At 32.4% G+C, this 18336-nt stretch overlaps 2 long non-coding RNA genes across 3 annotated transcripts; both read right to left on the bottom strand.

Annotated features, from left to right (window-relative positions):
• Positions 1-358: 358 nt before the first annotated feature.
• Positions 359-1330, bottom strand: LOC111906318 (uncharacterized). 2 transcript variants are annotated; one of them, XR_006185775.2, is made up of 3 exons: positions 1136-1330; positions 940-1045; positions 359-804 (listed from the first exon to the last, which is right to left on the bottom strand). It is a non-coding gene; the product is annotated as an uncharacterized LOC111906318 (long non-coding RNA). The 2 variants fall into 2 exon arrangements; XR_002855166.3 differs by having other exon boundaries at positions 359-721.
• A 13327-nt stretch (positions 1331-14657) lies between these two features.
• LOC122195653 (uncharacterized) lies at positions 14658-16582 on the bottom strand. Its single transcript, XR_006186129.1, has 3 exons — positions 16405-16582; positions 15539-15663; positions 14658-15106 (listed from the first exon to the last, which is right to left on the bottom strand). It is a non-coding gene; the product is annotated as an uncharacterized LOC122195653 (long non-coding RNA).
• Positions 16583-18336: the final 1754 nt, after the last annotated feature.

Below are 18336 nucleotides of genomic sequence, written 5' to 3'. Positions count from 1 at the left end.
TTTTATTTGACAAAGTGTTATATATTCAAAATACTTGGATGAATTAGATATGTGTTCTTACCGGTCAAATGAAGATAAAAGGAAAAGGTTTCAAAATCTTTTATATTATTTTCTTGAAAATGAATTTAATAGGGAACACCGAGATGAAACTAATTTTTGGTCGAAAATTAAGTGGCGGAAATAAAAAAATCGTCGCCGCCGCATTGCGCGGGTACATCACTAATGTGTGTGTATATATATATATATATATATATATATATATATATATATATATATATATATATATATATATATATATAGAGAGAGAGAGAGAGAGAGAGAAAGAAAAAGAAAAAGAAAGAAGTGAGTTTCCAAGATATTTCTAATCAACCAAAAGCTCAAGAAATATCTTAACATTTTCAATACAAAAGGAGTTGTTTACACATTGATGATGACATCTTCATAATCAATGATTTTTTGAAGTACCAAAACATGCTATTTGACCTCTTATCCGCTTTTTATATTGTCTCGAAAATCCTTCTTTGAGCAATCTAATTGTACAAAAACAAATCCATCTCACCACTCTGTTTATGTGTGTGGGTAGAAGATTCCAATATTATTGTACCTTGTGCATTGGTAGATTGTACCTCCCAATCACTCAGTCTTTACCTATTGTCAAGATTTTGATGGAGATGTATAAACATGCGCTTGTGTGTGTGGGACCCAGCTAGAGGAGATGCGGCTATCATGTAAAAGCCAGCAAAACGAGCCACGACGCCAATAAGTAAGACCGATATCCAAAATCAAGATCGAAACGTTAGCAACCTAATTGAAACCAAAATCTTAGCCTAAACCCCTAAAACAAAATTAAACCCAAATAGAAAACCAATTGTTTGTGTTTGTGGAACCCCAAAATGTGCGTTTTTTCTTTATGTAAGGATAGAGGGCGGTGGATCCTACCTCTAATAATGTTGCTTCTCGCCTCTCCATTGTTGCCTCGTACAGTGCCTTATGAGGCAGCAACATCTATTTTCTCCGGTGATGCTGCCTTCCTTCCCCCAGTGATCTGAAAAAAATACAACCTCAATTTGTAAGCATTTAAAACACACACACACACACACAAAAATACACTAGAACTAGGCGGTGAAGTCCTCACGTCATCTTCTCTTCCATCTTCTTTTCAGCCTCCTCAACGCCCATCGCCATCTCCTCGATCTTCACTGACTCACGTTGTGGCGTCGATTAAATTTCTCGTCGCCGTCTGTTATCTGCCGTTGTTGGACGGAGAAAGTTAAAAAGGGAACCAGGGTGTTTGGATTCCTTTTTAAGTTTTCCAAAAAGTGAAAACATTATTAAAAGTTGTTTCACAAAATAAAAAGATCTTTTAAAATCAAATTTTAATAAGAAGGAAAAGTTGGTTGAAGAAAAAATAAGAATTGTTATCTTTTTGTGGCTTTTAGCTTTTATCACTTAAAATCATAAAAAACAAGTCAAACACATTTTAAACATAATCTTTTAGAAAAAGTTTTTCTACAGAAAGTCTTTTATAAAAAAGACTTTTATGTTTAAAAAGAAATCTCAAACACACCCTTGATGTCATTAGTGTATCCGACCGGGTAAAAAGTGAAAAAGGTTAAAAAAATATAGACAAAATTACATAGTCATTGTGTATACCAAAATTTTTAATTTTAGCTCGTGTTAATTGTTTTTGATGAATATAATCTTTATGGTTTTTAAAACTTACATGATTAGTCTCTAAACCACATAAAATTATGTTTTTTCCTTTTATTTTTTTTTTGTATTTTTTCCTTAATTAAATTTAACCTAAAAATATTAAAAAAATAAAATAAAATGCACCCCACCCTACCAGACACTCTAGGACTCAAGAATGTGGCTCGACATTAAGCATAGCAAAGGAGTGGCAAACTTGGCATACATCACCCCCTCATGGTGGCATGCTAAGTTAGTTGAGCTCAAATGATGTTCTAATGCCTAAAAGAAAGAGAAAGATTGAGAGGTGAGAAAGAATCCCAAGATGTATTATTTTTATGTAAGATGTACAAACACACAATGCAATGATTGTTTATTCTCCAGATCATGCACAATGTAACCCACCCACCTAAATGGCATGCCATGCATGTTATACGACAAAAATGATGTGATAATGAAGCGGATGCTAAATAGATTAAGAAACATGGTGACAAGCTTGGCACCCCTCCTCGGGCCTATTTTGCACCTTCTTTTTGTTCGCCTCTACACCACCAAGGGCTCTTGTTGCCAGCAAAATCTCTTCACCATCGGCTATCCATCTCTACGCCTACCTTCACCGTCGTTGATCTAGTAGCAACAACTAGATTGCAAGTTTGTATAAAGAGCAAGAACAAGGTTGTATGTCCGTCTATTGTCAAAATGTGTCAAGACGAGGGGCGCATCCACCTGTGCATGTGTGTTGTGTCTCGTAAAGACTACCCGAAAAAAACCAAAGACCCCACCCCCACCCCCCCCCCCCCCTTTCCAAGTCAATTCCTGGTATGTATCATTTAATGGAGATGAAAAAATTATAAAAGGCTAAATGTTTGAAGAATAAGTGAAGGAGAAAGTTACCATCATCTCTACTCTTTCTATATCACTTAAACATGTAAACCTTGAAAGAAAAAAAAGACAACCAAAATAGAGTTGGCAGAGGCCAAGAAGAAAAAAGAGAACTTGGAAATAGAGTTGGTTCAATTGGAACTGCTCTTATATAGAACCAATCCAACTTCTTATTGAATTAGCCTCTTTAATGTGAAGGGAGGAGCTATAACTAGAAATTAACATCAATAAAGCCATCCTTGATGTCTTATTTTTCTTATTTCTTTTTCCATAAATATCGGTTTCATATCTATATACTCTTATGATCTAATGAAAAAATAGGGCTAAAATCAATCTAAATGTATCAAATATCGGTTTCATATCTATGTTCATGTGTAAGGGCAGAGGTATCTTTTTTTTACCATGTTAAGAAGACTCGTTTTGGAAAGAAGAAATTGTTTATTTAGATCGAAATGAGGCATCCGACAAGGGTTCAGAAGTGGTGCCAAAAGTGGTGCCGGAGGAAAACGTATGTCTGTTCATCAGAAGATTATTGTTCATAAGGAATTTTGTTTTTCAGATTTGTCTTGAAATGTCGTTGAGTGCCATTTTTTTCGTTTGCATTTTCATCTTATTCTATACTAATTATCTCATACCACACTTTAGCATACTATTGGTCTATCACGTCAACCCTACATCATTTCCCCATGTCCCATAAAACTGGTGGGTGACATACCACACTTTTATTTTTCTACAAACATGTCTGATTCGTCATATGTATCGTCGAACAACTGATCCTCAAAACTGTTGACTACGAGATTCACTTAGAGCATTGAAGATTTGTTCCACCAAATCAACCTAAAGGTTGTGGTGTCCAATTCGGTTGTATATTTCCCTTTTTTTCGTCGTGTACGCACCCGTACCAATACCCACTCCTTCGACATTCGGAAAATTCTTATTTTCATTGTAGCGACAATTAATTCCACCAAATCATCGTGAACACCAAAGGCTCGCTTAATATCCTTCCTAGCAGATTCTTGGGTTGACTTAAACTTTATTCTATTTTCATCATTTGGATATGAGAATGATTTCAAAAATGTAGTTAAATCAGGATATATCCCTAAGGTAATACCCACGCTTGTATGATTTCCCAGTTGCTTGAAATGACACATTATACGATTTCTCAAAGTAGATGTCGTTGAATATCGGTGATTGGTCTAGAACATTGATGTTGTTATTGGCACCCAATGCACAAAAAAAATGCATGCCATATCCGAAGATCATAGGACGCCATTGCTTCTAAAATTATTGTCTGTTGCTTTTGATCACCTCGCATAAATTGATCGCACCATATATTATGGCACATTAACCACCCCCAATGCATACACTTAATACTACCAAGCATTCCAAGGAACCCATGCTTGTTTTTATGTTGTAACATCTAGTTTCAAGATGTTTCTAATTTCGGGATAGCGAGTTGTAGTTTGATCGAGTAAAGGTCTTGGGTTTCAATGACATGAAGTTTAGATCTAATTGGGTGTTGATAATTTTGGTTAAGTAATTTAAACCCTTGAATTGTGCTTTGGAGTTAAAGGGTAAAATGGGAAAAAGTGATATTTTGGACTCTTTGCATGTATTAATGAAATAAATTTGGTATGCATTAAGTCAAAAGTAATTAAATAGAATTGTGGGCATGTAATACCTTCCTATGCATATAAAGATCACTGAAAACGGATTTAGAATAAAGAAGTTATGACTATTTGAAGCTGAAATGGAATAAGTGAAACCCGTCACCACGGCGTGGTAAAAAGGTTACCACGGTGTGGTGACGTGTGCAGCCAAAGCCCATAAAAATTAGGTTGTCCTACGTATTTAAAGGTAATGTCTTCGTGTTTTAGGTCATGTTGCAGCCCTCATCACATTAGAGAGCTCCTTGGGAGCAAACCCTAACCTCCTTTCAGTGTTGTGAGCTTATCCTTTCTCTTTGAGCCTCTTTTGGTGGATGTTTTGGATGTATGGTGAAGAAAGCAAGAAAGGTAGTGTTGGGATTTTGAAGCTTTAAGACCCTTGCATTCTCCATACTTCTGGACTAAGGTAAGTCATAAAGATCATTGTTTTATTGTGTTTCACCTTTAGATCTAGGAGTAGTTGAAGTTTTAGTGCTTTATTTAATGTTTTGGTCACTTAAATGGTTTTTGATATATGGAGTTTGGACAACTCCATGATCATTGAACAATGTTCTAATTTTGATCTATTATGTTGATGGAATAGAGAGTGCATGCAAGGGATCTCTTTACTCCATACTTAAAGAAAGTAGGATTTTGGACTTTTAAGAAACTAGGGTTTTAGATCTAGTTGATTTGGGATGTTTGAATGGATAAATGTGGAAACATTATCCATTAAGACATCATTTGTCCAAATATGAGCTTTAGAGCTTTGGACTTAAGGGTTAAGAACTTAATGGATTAAGTTGTTTTGGACGTTTACCGTAGCGCGGTGGGGTGCTGGCCATGACACGGTGGACTGCGAGTCACACGTCTATTTTTTCCTTTAGTGACCATGACGTAGCCAAAAGGATTGACCATGGCGTGGTGGTTAGTGTTGACTTTAACCATTGACTTTTTACTAAGTGTGACTTCTGGTCAAATTTTGGTAGAATTGAGTATTCGACTAAGGACTGGTCTCGGGTTTGGCTTTAGTTAACTTGGGTTAGCTGTTCTGTTGTTAAGGTTGTTGTTGAGTAGTTCATATGAGACTTCTCACTATAATATGTAGGATACTAAGTATGCATGTATGTTATACTGTCTTTGTGACTTTTTCATGAAAGCCAATTGGGTGGGTGTGACATCCCCATTTTCACGGCCAGAAAAGACCGATGTTGTTTATGCTTTATAAAAATCAGAGTACTTCATTTTATAAAAATGTTGCGGAATTTGTTCCCAGAAAAACATGGTAAATACGTTATTAAAACATTTTCGAAGAAACGTATTTATTTCATTTTAAAACGTTTGGGATGTCATCGTTAATACAGAAACATAAGCATAAACAGAACTTACAATTATTTACACTAGTGATCTACATCTCTTTAAATCTCTCAATGTAATGTCACTTCATATCAACACCTGTGATATAAATAAACTGAGTGGGTCAGGTTGGGAAACCTGGTGAGTACATAGGGTTTTCAACCCACAATAATATAATTATTATATTTAAACAATCAAACAATCAACCCAATTACCCATCCCCATTATCTTCTTTATTCTTAAGGATCTACCCTAAGAATCAACTATTTCTCATTCATTCATTCCTAAGGATCATCCTAAGGAAACAACATGAAGTCCATTGTTGCCAATGACACATTGGTCAAGCGCAGCTGCTAATATTGTCACTTAGGCTCAGCTGCCAGAATTAGGACATTTTCTATGAGGCGCTTCTGCCGGTATTGACCTTTAAACACTACTGTCATGGTCATAAGGCTCCCTATTAGGCGCAGTTGCCGATACTATCCTTAGAGCGCAGCTGCTAGGACGTTTACCGTAGATCTAAATCATCTACGGGTTGTGGCGCAGCTGCCAGTGCTCATCTATAGGGTACTAGGTCCACTGCTGCCAATGTATACCTATAGGGCACTAGGTCCGTACTACTAATGTTCCTCTATTTCAGCTTTTATCCATCATCATTCATCTACCCATGTTTTACCCAACATATTTTGTAGATATAAAATACTTTATACAGTTTACATCATTTAAAACATGTATAAAAATCTTTCACCAGCATAGACAACAAGTATTCAGACAATATGCACACATAACATGTAATTTATATTAAAATACTTCATATCTATGTGTAAGATGAAAGAGACCATGCACTCACCTGATTAGGTGGTGATTCCGAACTCAGACAGCACTTCGTTATCTCAAAACAATTTTCCTCGACAAAACCTAGTATCAATACCACTAGGGTTTAGCTTTTAACGTTAACCACGACTAATTAATAGTCTAGCTATTATTACTATTATATAAGCGTTAAATAACACTCAATATAACTCATAATAATAGCCCAAATAATTATTTTAAGGTCCTAATAATGTTACTATAATTAAATAAAATCTATATTAAATATAGTATAGGCGTAGCTCACTTACATCGAGTTTTTATTAAAAACCGGGCTTCGCTGGAGCAGCGTTTCCAAGCCGAAAGCTTTTCTTCTCGGAGCCGTCGGGCGCTCCGGGGCTTTCTTCTCGTGCTAGGGAGGTTCCCTAGACTTGGGAGGGGTTTAGGGAGGTTAGAGAGAAGTTAGAGAGAGAAAGAAAGGCTTGTGGTGTGAAGAAAATATGAGGAGTTCACCCTTGTATTTATAGGAAGTGTATAGTAAAGTAGTCTCCAAGCTTCGTCCGTAACTTTTGCATACGAGCTCCATTTTTGTCTGTCTTTTTACTGTTGAGTTCCTATTAATGAGATCTTCAACTTTCATTTAGACCTAGTGCTAATTCTCATTCTATCTCGGATTTACAAAACTGTATCGAATTCGCCGTCCTCGAAAAGTAGGGACTAAGCTTCGTCCATAACTTTCGCATACGAGCTCCATTTTTGTCTGTCTTTTTACCGTTGAGTTCCTATTAATGAGATCTTCAACTCTCATTTAGACCTTGTTGGCTAATTCTCATTCTATCTCGGATTTACGAAACTGTATCGAATTCGCCGCGCTCGAAAAGTAGGGACTAAGCTTCGTCCATAACTTTTGCATACGAGCTCTATTATCGATGTTCTTTATATCCATGCGTTGGTATTTACGAGTACTACAACTTTCATTAAGATCCCGTCGGCTAAAAATCGACCGATCTAAAATTCAGATTTCGGGCTGTGCACTGCTATGCTAAATCTTAGAAAAATCATAACTTCCTCATACGAAGTCAGATTTGGGCGTTCTTTTTATCGATGTTCTTAGTTTAACATATTCTACGACTTTCGTTTAGATCGCTAAGGCTAAATCTCGCTCTATCGTAAATTCACTATTTACGCTTCCCGGTATCGTGCCGGTTCCGTCGCGAAACCTCAACGGGTCATAACTTCTTCGTTATAACTCGGATTTCGGCGTTCTTTATATGTACGAAAACCTTGTAACATACTCTACAACTTGGTTAAGATTATTTATTCTAAATAATCTTTTGTCGAAAAGTCATTTTCGACCCCTAATGCCTCTAATTTGACTAGCCCGGATTTGCGGGCGTTACAGTGGGTGGGTGGGTGGGTGGGGGGACATAGCAGGAACGACTGTAGTGGGGATATAGCAACATAAGTGATTGTAAGACTATGGGTGGACCATAACATTCACATGGATAGAAATGTACCTCTAGGGTGAGGTCTGTTATATATCTGTTGGGCGAGGCCCGTTATATATATATATATATATATATATATATATATATATATATATATATATATATATATGTGTGTGTGTGTGTGTGTGTGTGTGTATGGTATGTGATATTTTTGGGGAACTCACTAAGGTTTGTGCTTACGGTTTTAAGTTTAAATGTTGTAGGTCTTTTCATCATTACAGGGAAGAGAACGATGTGATTGCTCCTCATCTGCTTTTATGATTTTGAGATGTCTCACACTTATGAATTTATTACCCTAAACTATGTTATCAAAATAACTAAATGTTACTTTTTATGATTTAATGGTATGATATCCTATGTTTTAAAAATGACAGTTTTATATTGAAATTCGGGACATTTCACATGTGTATTATACAATTGATGGACGTCACTAATTGTATGAATAAGGACCATGATAGAGAATGATCATATATTTAGCAAACTTATATAAATATTCATGCGTCGTTTGCTTTGGCATCCTCAAATACTCATCTAATGAGTCCGATCTCATGTCAAATGCTAGTTGACAAATTGTAGGTGTATATTTTTGAATTGTAGAGAAACATTTTTGAGCTCTTCCATCAATCATTTGTTAAAAATATGGAAATCGATTTTTTATATCATCAACAATGCGTAAAAATAATACCTTTCTAATCCTAAACTAACGTTTGAATTTTTCCATGTAGACTACATCATCCGTAAAGTGGTCATATATTCACAAGTTGGTTGTGGTCCGCTTCAATTTCACATAACGTCCCCGATAAACTAGGTGCGAGTCTAATTAGTCTAAAGGTAGGTCACTTGACATACCTTATTTAAAAAAATTATTACAAGTTATACACTAAAATCAATTATGACCTATCTTAATTTTTTGAGGTGACATACTTTACTTTGTTTGGTTTAAAAAATAAAAAGAAATCAACAATTGAAAGCCCACATTTTATATTTCATTAACCCAAAACGAAATTCACATAAAACAATGGCATAGCCAGGATTTTGTTTTATGGTAGACTAACTAATATAAAAAAATGAATGATTGGCAAAATTATTCAAACGATAACAAAATGTAACTATATATACATTCTTAACTAAATTGTTTATTTTAAGTTGCACATGATGTTGTCTTACATCATTAAAATAATCTAAAACGGATTCTAATCGATATAGACAGCAATATATTCTCTTTTACTAATTTCAAATTTTGAATGGAATAGGCCATATCACAACCCTAATTCTTTTTATTTAACAAAAATATTTATCATGCATACCATATATATGTAAACTTAATTTTTGTGGTAGGCCAACACCAACTTTTGCCCTATATTAACTACGCCCCTGACATAAAATATTATCCAAAAAAATAGACACTACATTCAAAATTAGGTTAGAAAAAGGAAAGATAGTAAAAAAACCGTATTTAGATTTTTCCCATAACACAGGAAAGTCACAAACATAAGCAGACAACACCACAACTACTATTCGTTTCTTGCTTAACCGACCCGATCCGGAACCACAACTAGTAGTTTTTTGATTTTTTTCATTTTCGATCGGTATCAATTAAATAGTGAACCACATGAGTTTATATTCTAGACTCGCCACTACGATAAACCTCGCTTCCCGCAATGCCAATGTATCAGACGAAATGGATGACGATGAATACATTTTTGAATTATGAATCAAAAGTATATAGAAGTGTTTGGTGTTTGATTTGTGTTTTAAAACAAGAAGTGAGAGTATTTATTTATAGTAGAAGAAATAACAAAAAAAACAATTTTTTTTCTAATTATATCCGTTAAAAAATAGTAAAAAATCAATATTAAAAAAAATGTTAGGGGTAAAGTTTCCTCGTGCGGTGGCCTAACCGCAGACCCTCTCCCCGTTTAGAGTCGTGTTCACTGCACCACCACAGTGACATGTCACCACCGTAGGGTGCGGTAAAGGAGCCCTCCTACTTGTTTCTTAATTGAGGTGTTCACATGTTGGATCGAGTTTATTAATCCTATTATCCTATATTTTCGATTTCATTTGTATAATGTATTTTTTTTTCTATAAATGGAGCACTTCTATAATTGTAATATTATACCTAGACCATTACTATAATTTTGACATAAAGACCTTTTTGTAATTTGGCTATTTAAGGAACATGTCTCTAATACGGTTATTATATAAGGACCATTTTTATAACTTTGTCTTACAAGTGGAGTGTTTCTCTAGTTTTGAGTTACACATCAATAATTTTTGTAATTTTGTTATTATATAGGGACCATTTTTGATTATTTTTATAATTTTCTCAACATAAAGATTATTAGATAATTTGCAGGACCAATTATAACTGTATCAAACATAGAGACCATTAGATAAAATATAATTTCATAATGACAATTTTCTATAACTTTCTCAAACATAAGGACAATTAGATAATTTTTGCAGAGGACTATTTTTGTAATTTTCCCATATATAGGGACTAGTTCTATAACTTTGTCATACATATGGAGCATTAGATAAATTTGTAGATATCATTTATGTGGGACTCATTGATAATTTTGCAAAATGTCTCAACAAATGTAAAAAAATATATATAATTTTCCAAGAAAAAAAAATCTATTTTCTATATTTTAACGTGGTAGCTTTTAATTTTTGGTACTTTTCCATAACATCATATGAAAAAGTACAACAATTTTCATTTAGGCAATGACCTAGGTCCAGTGTTCTTTTTGTAATAATTTGAACATAAAACTTCTCGATTTTGTACTATGTGAATTTGTAGTCATCATAGGTTGATTGATATTGAGGTTTAAGTTTGCAATAGTTTTGCCATTTTGTGATTAGCAATGGATATTATGTTAATAACCAATACTTTTTGCTAAATTGTATGTCCAAAGACCATATATTATTAGTGACTTATTGTTTTCTAAAGAAGTACATTTTCATACGTTTACTGCCAACAAGACGAATTGTACCACAAGAAGTTGATACATGTAAGGAGGTTCGGTGGCGGCGGATCTAGATCAACACCAACTATGGGCCATCATATATATAAAGGATAAATATAATGAAAATTAAATAGAAAAATGCGTTTTTTAGGTTTTGTTGGGTTTTATCGGTAAGATTGGGTGCCAAAATAATAAATGGGGTCAATTATACAATTTCATATTTTTTTTGCTTTTTTTTATTAAAATATTATATGGATGGTATTTTGTAGAGCTGACAAAAATCGATCCAATCTGTTAATCCAATCTGAACCCAATCCAAAATTAACAGATTAGATTGAGATTTTCAACTCATTTAACTTAAAGGGGTAAACCGTCTAATCCATTTAATTAAATAGTTTAGATTGGGTAAAAATTATCAAACCCTTTTCAACTAGTCAACCCATTTAACTTTAATATCTATATTTAATTTAATAATTATTTGAATATTATTATGTATTAATCAAATTATTAATTTGTAAATTATAATGTTGCGTTATTATTATTTACGTTTAATAAAATTCAATCTTAATTTCTATCTTTTTTTAGCGCCAATAATACTAGTCACTCTTCAAAATCACTGTGAAAGTAAACATTTTTAATATTATTTGAACAATTTATTTGTATTTATGAATTATGATTGTGCTTTTGTCATAATTATGAAGTTTTATTTTTGTCTTATAATTTAAGTGGTATAATAGTTAATTATATAATTTATTTAATTGATTTTAAATGGGTTAACCCAAGTTTAGCCTATTTATTTAATAGGTTAGGTCGGGAACTACATAAACCGGTCAACCTGGTGACAACTCATTTATCTAAAAGGTTGGGTTGAGTTGGAAATATTAACCCATTTAAATAAACAAGTTGGATTAGATTGAAATTTTCAACCCAATTATTAAATAGGTTGAACCCGAACCAAAACCCAACTCATGTTGACCATTTCCACTTCTATTATTTTTAAGTGGAGCCATACACCACACTTGTGATATATTGGATCCGCCACCGAGGAGGTTGCATTTATTGGTATATTATGATGAGCTCATAAATGGGTGGATACCCTTTTGAGAAAATCATAAAGACACTAAGATCTTATATTCAAAAATCAACCACAACAGTAGGGGAAAATTGAAATGACTAGAAATGCTTTATTTATAGCATTGTATTCAAGAATTTTAAAGATCCCCAAACTCCTAAATAAATGAAAATAATATCGTAAAGATAGAAAGAACAATGGCTTGAAACTTTAAAAGGTCCAATCCATAATGAAATTTCATGGATTGTAGATGATTCTAAATGTTAATTCCTCTCTTCCAAAACAATTAGTTTGTCTCTTACTTCCAAAAGAATATAATACATCACCGTAATCATGTTAAGGCAATAGAGATCTCATCTTTACTTCGCACAAGGAAAGTGTGTGTCGCATTCTAAAAGTGGAAGATCATTTATGAAAGCCATAGAAAAAAATTGACTAAAACCTACCATGTTTAGGGGAAAATCCATTTAGTACTTGGTGGAGTCTAGATAAAATCGATTAGGGTTTGGGTAGGCATAGGATGAGAGAGTGTGAATACTCGATTAAAGAACCCTATCAAGAGTTAGGAGAAAATCCATTAAGGTAATCATGAGGAAAATACAACATAAAAATATTGCCACAAAAAATGAACGGATAAGTCATCATGTCATAGAATATGTGGACAACCAGTCATTCAGGATCATAACCGTAGCCAATGCGTTTCAATTTCATTTAATAGCACATGTTACAACAATTTGTAATAACGAAGAAGATGAAAGTTTTAGCTAAGGTGTTTAATGATTACTATCATCATTATATTAACATAGATGATTCATGTAGATTCCATATAGCAAATTTAAGACCTAAAAGTAAAGGGCTTGTAGCTCAGCGGTACTAGGTGTTGCTCTCCCTCCTTGAGGTCGAGGGTTCAAGTCTCGTTCGGGACATAGGCGTTGCTAGGAGTAGTTTAGTAGGAGTAGGTTAGATTTGTCATTCCAAAAACAAACCTAAATGTAATAAATATTTGCATAAATATGAACAAATTATCTCGAGATGCATTGTGTCATGTGGGTGAAAAAATCAAACACATTATATATCTAGTTATCTTATAGGATATAATAGTTTAAAGAGGTAGTGGTACTATGGTAGTGTTGCATAAAATATGAACAAATTATCTTGAGATGCATTGTGTCATGTGGGTGAAAAAATCAAACACATTATATATCTGGTTCTCTTATAGAATATAACTAGATTATGACCCGTGTAAAACCCGGGGAACATATAAAAAATATATATAAAACTATAAAAAGTTGGCACAATAATTAAAAAGAAAGCAACAGAAATAGAATTAGTTTTATTGGTAACATTGAAGAAATTAATGAAATGCTTGAATATCTATAACCGATGAAGGACCTCTTTGTAAACAACATTTTTTGTTTTATTAGTTGGACGACCTTGTCACATATGAGTACCTTTAATACGATATCTTTTTAATTTATACTTCTTAGGTTCAGGAACCAATGTCAGTTGTCTTTTTTCTTTCTTGTTGATGTATCAATTAATGCAATACAAATTGGTGCTACATTTGGAGCTTTTAGTGCTATTACTCGATTTGTAAATGATCTTCAGTAAGTTCATGTTTTTTTTCAAAAAAATTACAACTTTTTATATTCTCTTCGAGTTAATGTTTTATTGAGTTGTAATAATAATAATATGATTGGTGTAGGAAGGTCCTCAAACACTTGTGGGATTACATTTGACTCATTACAACAAATTGGTTTTTTTTTTTTTTTTTTAAATTAACCTTTCAAAAAGAATTATTCCTTCAATCTCTTTTGCATTTTTTATTGCAGCCATTGATTTTCTTAGTTCTAGACACATATGATGTTTACACTCCTCTCCCCTTTGATGTCATTGTTTAACTTTCTAAGGTGATGAAGTTACCAAAGACTGGTGTTGACGATCATTGGACATTAGCAAATAACATAAATGTTTTTTCAAGAATTCTGTAAGTAATCTATTCTTAACTCAAGTTACGACAACACCCTTGTGTTTGTCTGTCGTGTGTTTATCATAACATTTATTAAGGGTATTAATATCAATTTATACATATCTCCAAATATAAGTTAATTTTAATCAAGGGGCAAAATACTCATTTTTCTTGAGTTGGCAAAAAACTTTAACCTGGAGAACACGAGTGCGACCTATATGAAAACTGTCAAATATCCTCTAGAATCTGAAATGTTATAAGTTGTCTTTGTAGTTGAATTATCTGTTATTTTTCATTTTCATTTAAGTTCTTTTTGGGATAAAACAAAAGGAAAAACAACATAATTTCGTTGTATGAAAAAAATTCGGAGTACAAGACTACAGTTGGTATAAAACCCTAAAATGATAGCTCATAACATTGGCCTAACTCATCTAATTTTGTATCATACACTAAAAGAACAAATAAAAAAAATAAAAAATAGTTGCAATGAAAACCTTGTTTTGTGTACCAATAAGTTGGCATAAAACTCAACAGTTCTTGAATATAGGAAGAGTTTACTCTTCAAAAATGAAATTGGAAACTATAATAAGGAACCAGTTCGTGTAGATGTGCAGTCCGTAATCAAATCCAATCGCCCGAGTATACCTAAAGGGCTAATTTTCTCATGGAGAGCATGACAAAATCACCAATGAGAAATTCATTTGGTGGCAAGTTAAAAAGCTTTTTGAATGTCGAATTCCTATGAGGTGACTTCATATTGAGCTATCAAGAAGTTAGAATAATTCGTATAGATGTACAGTCCATAATCAATACTCCTATAATGTAAAAGTTAAAAGATTTTACAAAAAAATGAAAATAAAACGCCCTAAAAAAGAAGTGTAAAAGGGTCATTTACCAAACCTTAGATGGCTGCAAAAAAGAAACGCTCTTTGTTCATATTTACTTCACACATACATCATTTTAATAACGCAAATGTCAATTTACCTATAAGGAAAATAAAAATAAATAAATAAGGCAAACCTGAGATCCTTTTTGACAACATATGCATCCGACTTAACTATATTCGATCTTGGAAAGCAAATGTATTGGTTAATGCAAGTAAAGGATATGGAATTGATTTTCTAACATCCATTTTTGAGCAACATCCACTTTCATATCCATTTTACACATACTTCGACTCTCATCATGTGCGATTCTTGCTTCTGTTAAAAAATACAAATTTATACAACCATATAAATCATATAAGAATTGCACTTTTAGAAAGCATGCATATTATGGAATAAGGTTAGAACACGTTTGGTCCTCAAATATAAGTATAGTGTCTCACGGGAAGGGATTGTATCCCATTACCTCGATGGTATATTATAAGTAAGAAATAAAGCCAAATGGAACTTGATGGCAAAATACTATTCTTTCGTTGATTATACTGAAAAATATATAAATTTTATAAATTCTTAGAAGTAGATATATTTTGTTTTGATAATCAACCTTCTATACATAAAAATCCCAAATATTCCCGATGATAAACTTTGATAGTACACGATCATTACAATTTTCTTTGTCTCAATAGCTTAAGCATCTAATAACGGCTTAATGATATGAATATAAACTAAAAAACTATATACAATACATACCTAATAACCTCAAATGCTCCAGAGCTTCAAATGTTTTTCTCACACTTCTTCTCTCAACTTTTACATATTGACGACCTGTCTCCAATGGGTTGAAGCGCTTCAAGACTTATGAAGTTGTTCATAATCTGTAATGATAACATAATACTTTTTACTCTTAATCCAAATATAAATTCTATTCGAGTACCTAAAAAACTACATTATGATGTCAAAGCTTTACAGTATTAAAAAAATAAATAAAAAAATTTATACATTTTTAGCAACTTTTTCATAAATTGCATGAAAAGATCTATCAATCTTTTTATGGTCAAGGATTTAATATCCCTCATTATACCAAAATCATAGTATATTAATGATTCATGATTCATGATTCATCCGAGCCAATTGCAAGGTTTCTAAGATGAGGATCAACATGAAAGAAAGTGGTTGGTATCTACATAAAATAGGAAAAATATAGTAAAAATTCAGAAAAAAATAAAAGCATTTTTTTATATTTTTTTTAATGAGCGTGTTCATCTGAGTGTTGGGCGTCTTATTTTGGGAGTTTTTCGATACTCTTTTTTAGTCCAAAAAAAAGTTCAACTTTATTTTAGAGGCAAAATTATAAAATTATTTGACCACTTCTGTTTTTTATGATCATACAGATAAATGTTGACCAATTTTTTATATTATTTTACCAACTACTTAATCAATCTGAACTCTGGATAACTCACCTAATATCTTTTGACGACAACTTCTTTGTCTATTTTATCGTTTTCTACAACTAAAAGAGAATACAAAAAGAGATATATTTAACTATCATATTACTTGTTTTATCACTAACAAAAAAAAAATCTAGCAAAAAACATATTTGAAGATTGAATTGCTACCTGATGCAAACGACTCCTTTTTTATTCCCTTTTTTGTATCTTCATCTGTTGATACGATAAAAAAATGGTACTTGCAAGATGGTGTTAAATGTTCTTGAGGTATTGAGTGAATGTCAGTTGACATAAAGAACACATATCATAATTGTGTTCGACAAAAACCCAAAATCAACATCAAGATAGCCCTGAAGAAAAAAGTAAGCACACAAAAGCTTTATATATATATATATATATATATATATATATATATATATATATATATATATATATATATATATATATATATATATATATATATAAACAGAAAATGGTGAAAAAAATGAGGGAAAAGAAGAAAACAGTAACAAAAATCGTATAAAATGCAAAGCAAGAGGTTGGAATGGTTTAGAAAACAAACATATGAATAAATCAAAAAGACGAATGCATTAACTATGTGTGTATGTCATCATTCTAGTTTCTGCAACAGATAGAAAGATGGAGGCGAAGAAGGAGCGGCGATTCCCTTAATTCCTGAAAGCAAGGGTAGAAATTAGGTATTTTTCATCAAAATTGAGAAATAAAAACCAGGAATCAAAACATAACAAATCAATTATAAGTCGTTGTGCGGAGAAACAAATAATCAACTGAAAGAAGGAGATCCCTAAGGTGAAATGCAAGAAATATGAAGAAAGGGAAGGAGACGAAATAGATAAATGCTTGCGGTTATGATCATAAGATGAAAGGGATTCGAGGTTACATAAGGAGGAATCAAAGAGATAAGATTACGGATTGTCTGCGCATAGAGACATGACAAGAGAAATTGTATTTGGATTCGAGGTCGTAGAAGGGAGAATCGAATGAATCGTTGTGAAAGAAGATGTACGCATCAACAATTAGTGGGAGAATCTTTCTTATGTATCTTTCATCACCGTTGATCTTCATATTTTCTTCCCGACAATAAATTAAAAAGAAAATAATGATTGTGTTAGTGATTTTCAAACCAGAACAAAAGAAACGAGTAATGAGGGGTGGAGTTGACTAAATGATGATGTTATTAATAAATTTCCTAATTTTAAAAATAAATTTATTTTTGGTGAGATTTAATTGTCATTAATAGATTTTCTAATTTTAAAAATAATTTTATTTTTGGTGAGATTTAATTATCATTAATAGATTTTCTAATTTTAAAAATAATTTTATTTTTGGTTAAATTTAATTGTAATTAATAGATTTTCTAATGTTAAAAGTAATTGTCATTAATAGATTTCATAAAATTAGTGGAAAAAAAAGGTTTACTAAATGATGATGTCAGCATAACGATCTAACAGTAGAAAATATATGAATGAAACACAATCAATGATTCTGATTGTTGAAAATGATGTCACAAAGTTTCTCTTTTAATAATATTTATAGATTTAAAGATAGATGGTGGTGGTAGGTTGGCAAGTAGCGGTGGTGACAACATGGAATAGACGAATAGTAGTAATTGTTAATTGATTTGCTATAAGGCATAAAATTACATTGAATTTTGAACAAACATTCAAAGCGATATAAACATTATAATACAAAGTTTAAATGGTTTAATACCCAATAAACATATTCGAAATAAAAAATCTTTCGGTTACTTGAAAACACAACTCCACGAGATAATCATTGCAAAACCACATTTTTTAATCTAATTTAAATCAATCTCAACAGATATCCATATATGCTAAGGATTTTGTTTACTTTTTAAACTTAAATTCAGATGTGAAAAAGGTGACCAGTTGTAAGAGAAACTACCAACTCTCAAAATGAAGAAAAATATTAGCAAAACCACTTAACCACCCTTTAAACAGATAAAACTATAAACATAGAAGTAGAAGGAGAAGGAGAAGGAGAAGGGGGAAGGGGGAATTGGCAAGATATATATTCATAATGTTCAAATTAGTATATAAAGAGAAAACAGCAAAACTA

Source organism: Lactuca sativa, chromosome 8 (genome assembly GCF_002870075.4).
Source record: "Lactuca sativa cultivar Salinas chromosome 8, Lsat_Salinas_v11, whole genome shotgun sequence".
Taxonomy (NCBI): domain Eukaryota; kingdom Viridiplantae; phylum Streptophyta; class Magnoliopsida; order Asterales; family Asteraceae; genus Lactuca; species Lactuca sativa.
This window is presented reverse-complemented; position numbering and strand designations above follow the sequence as displayed.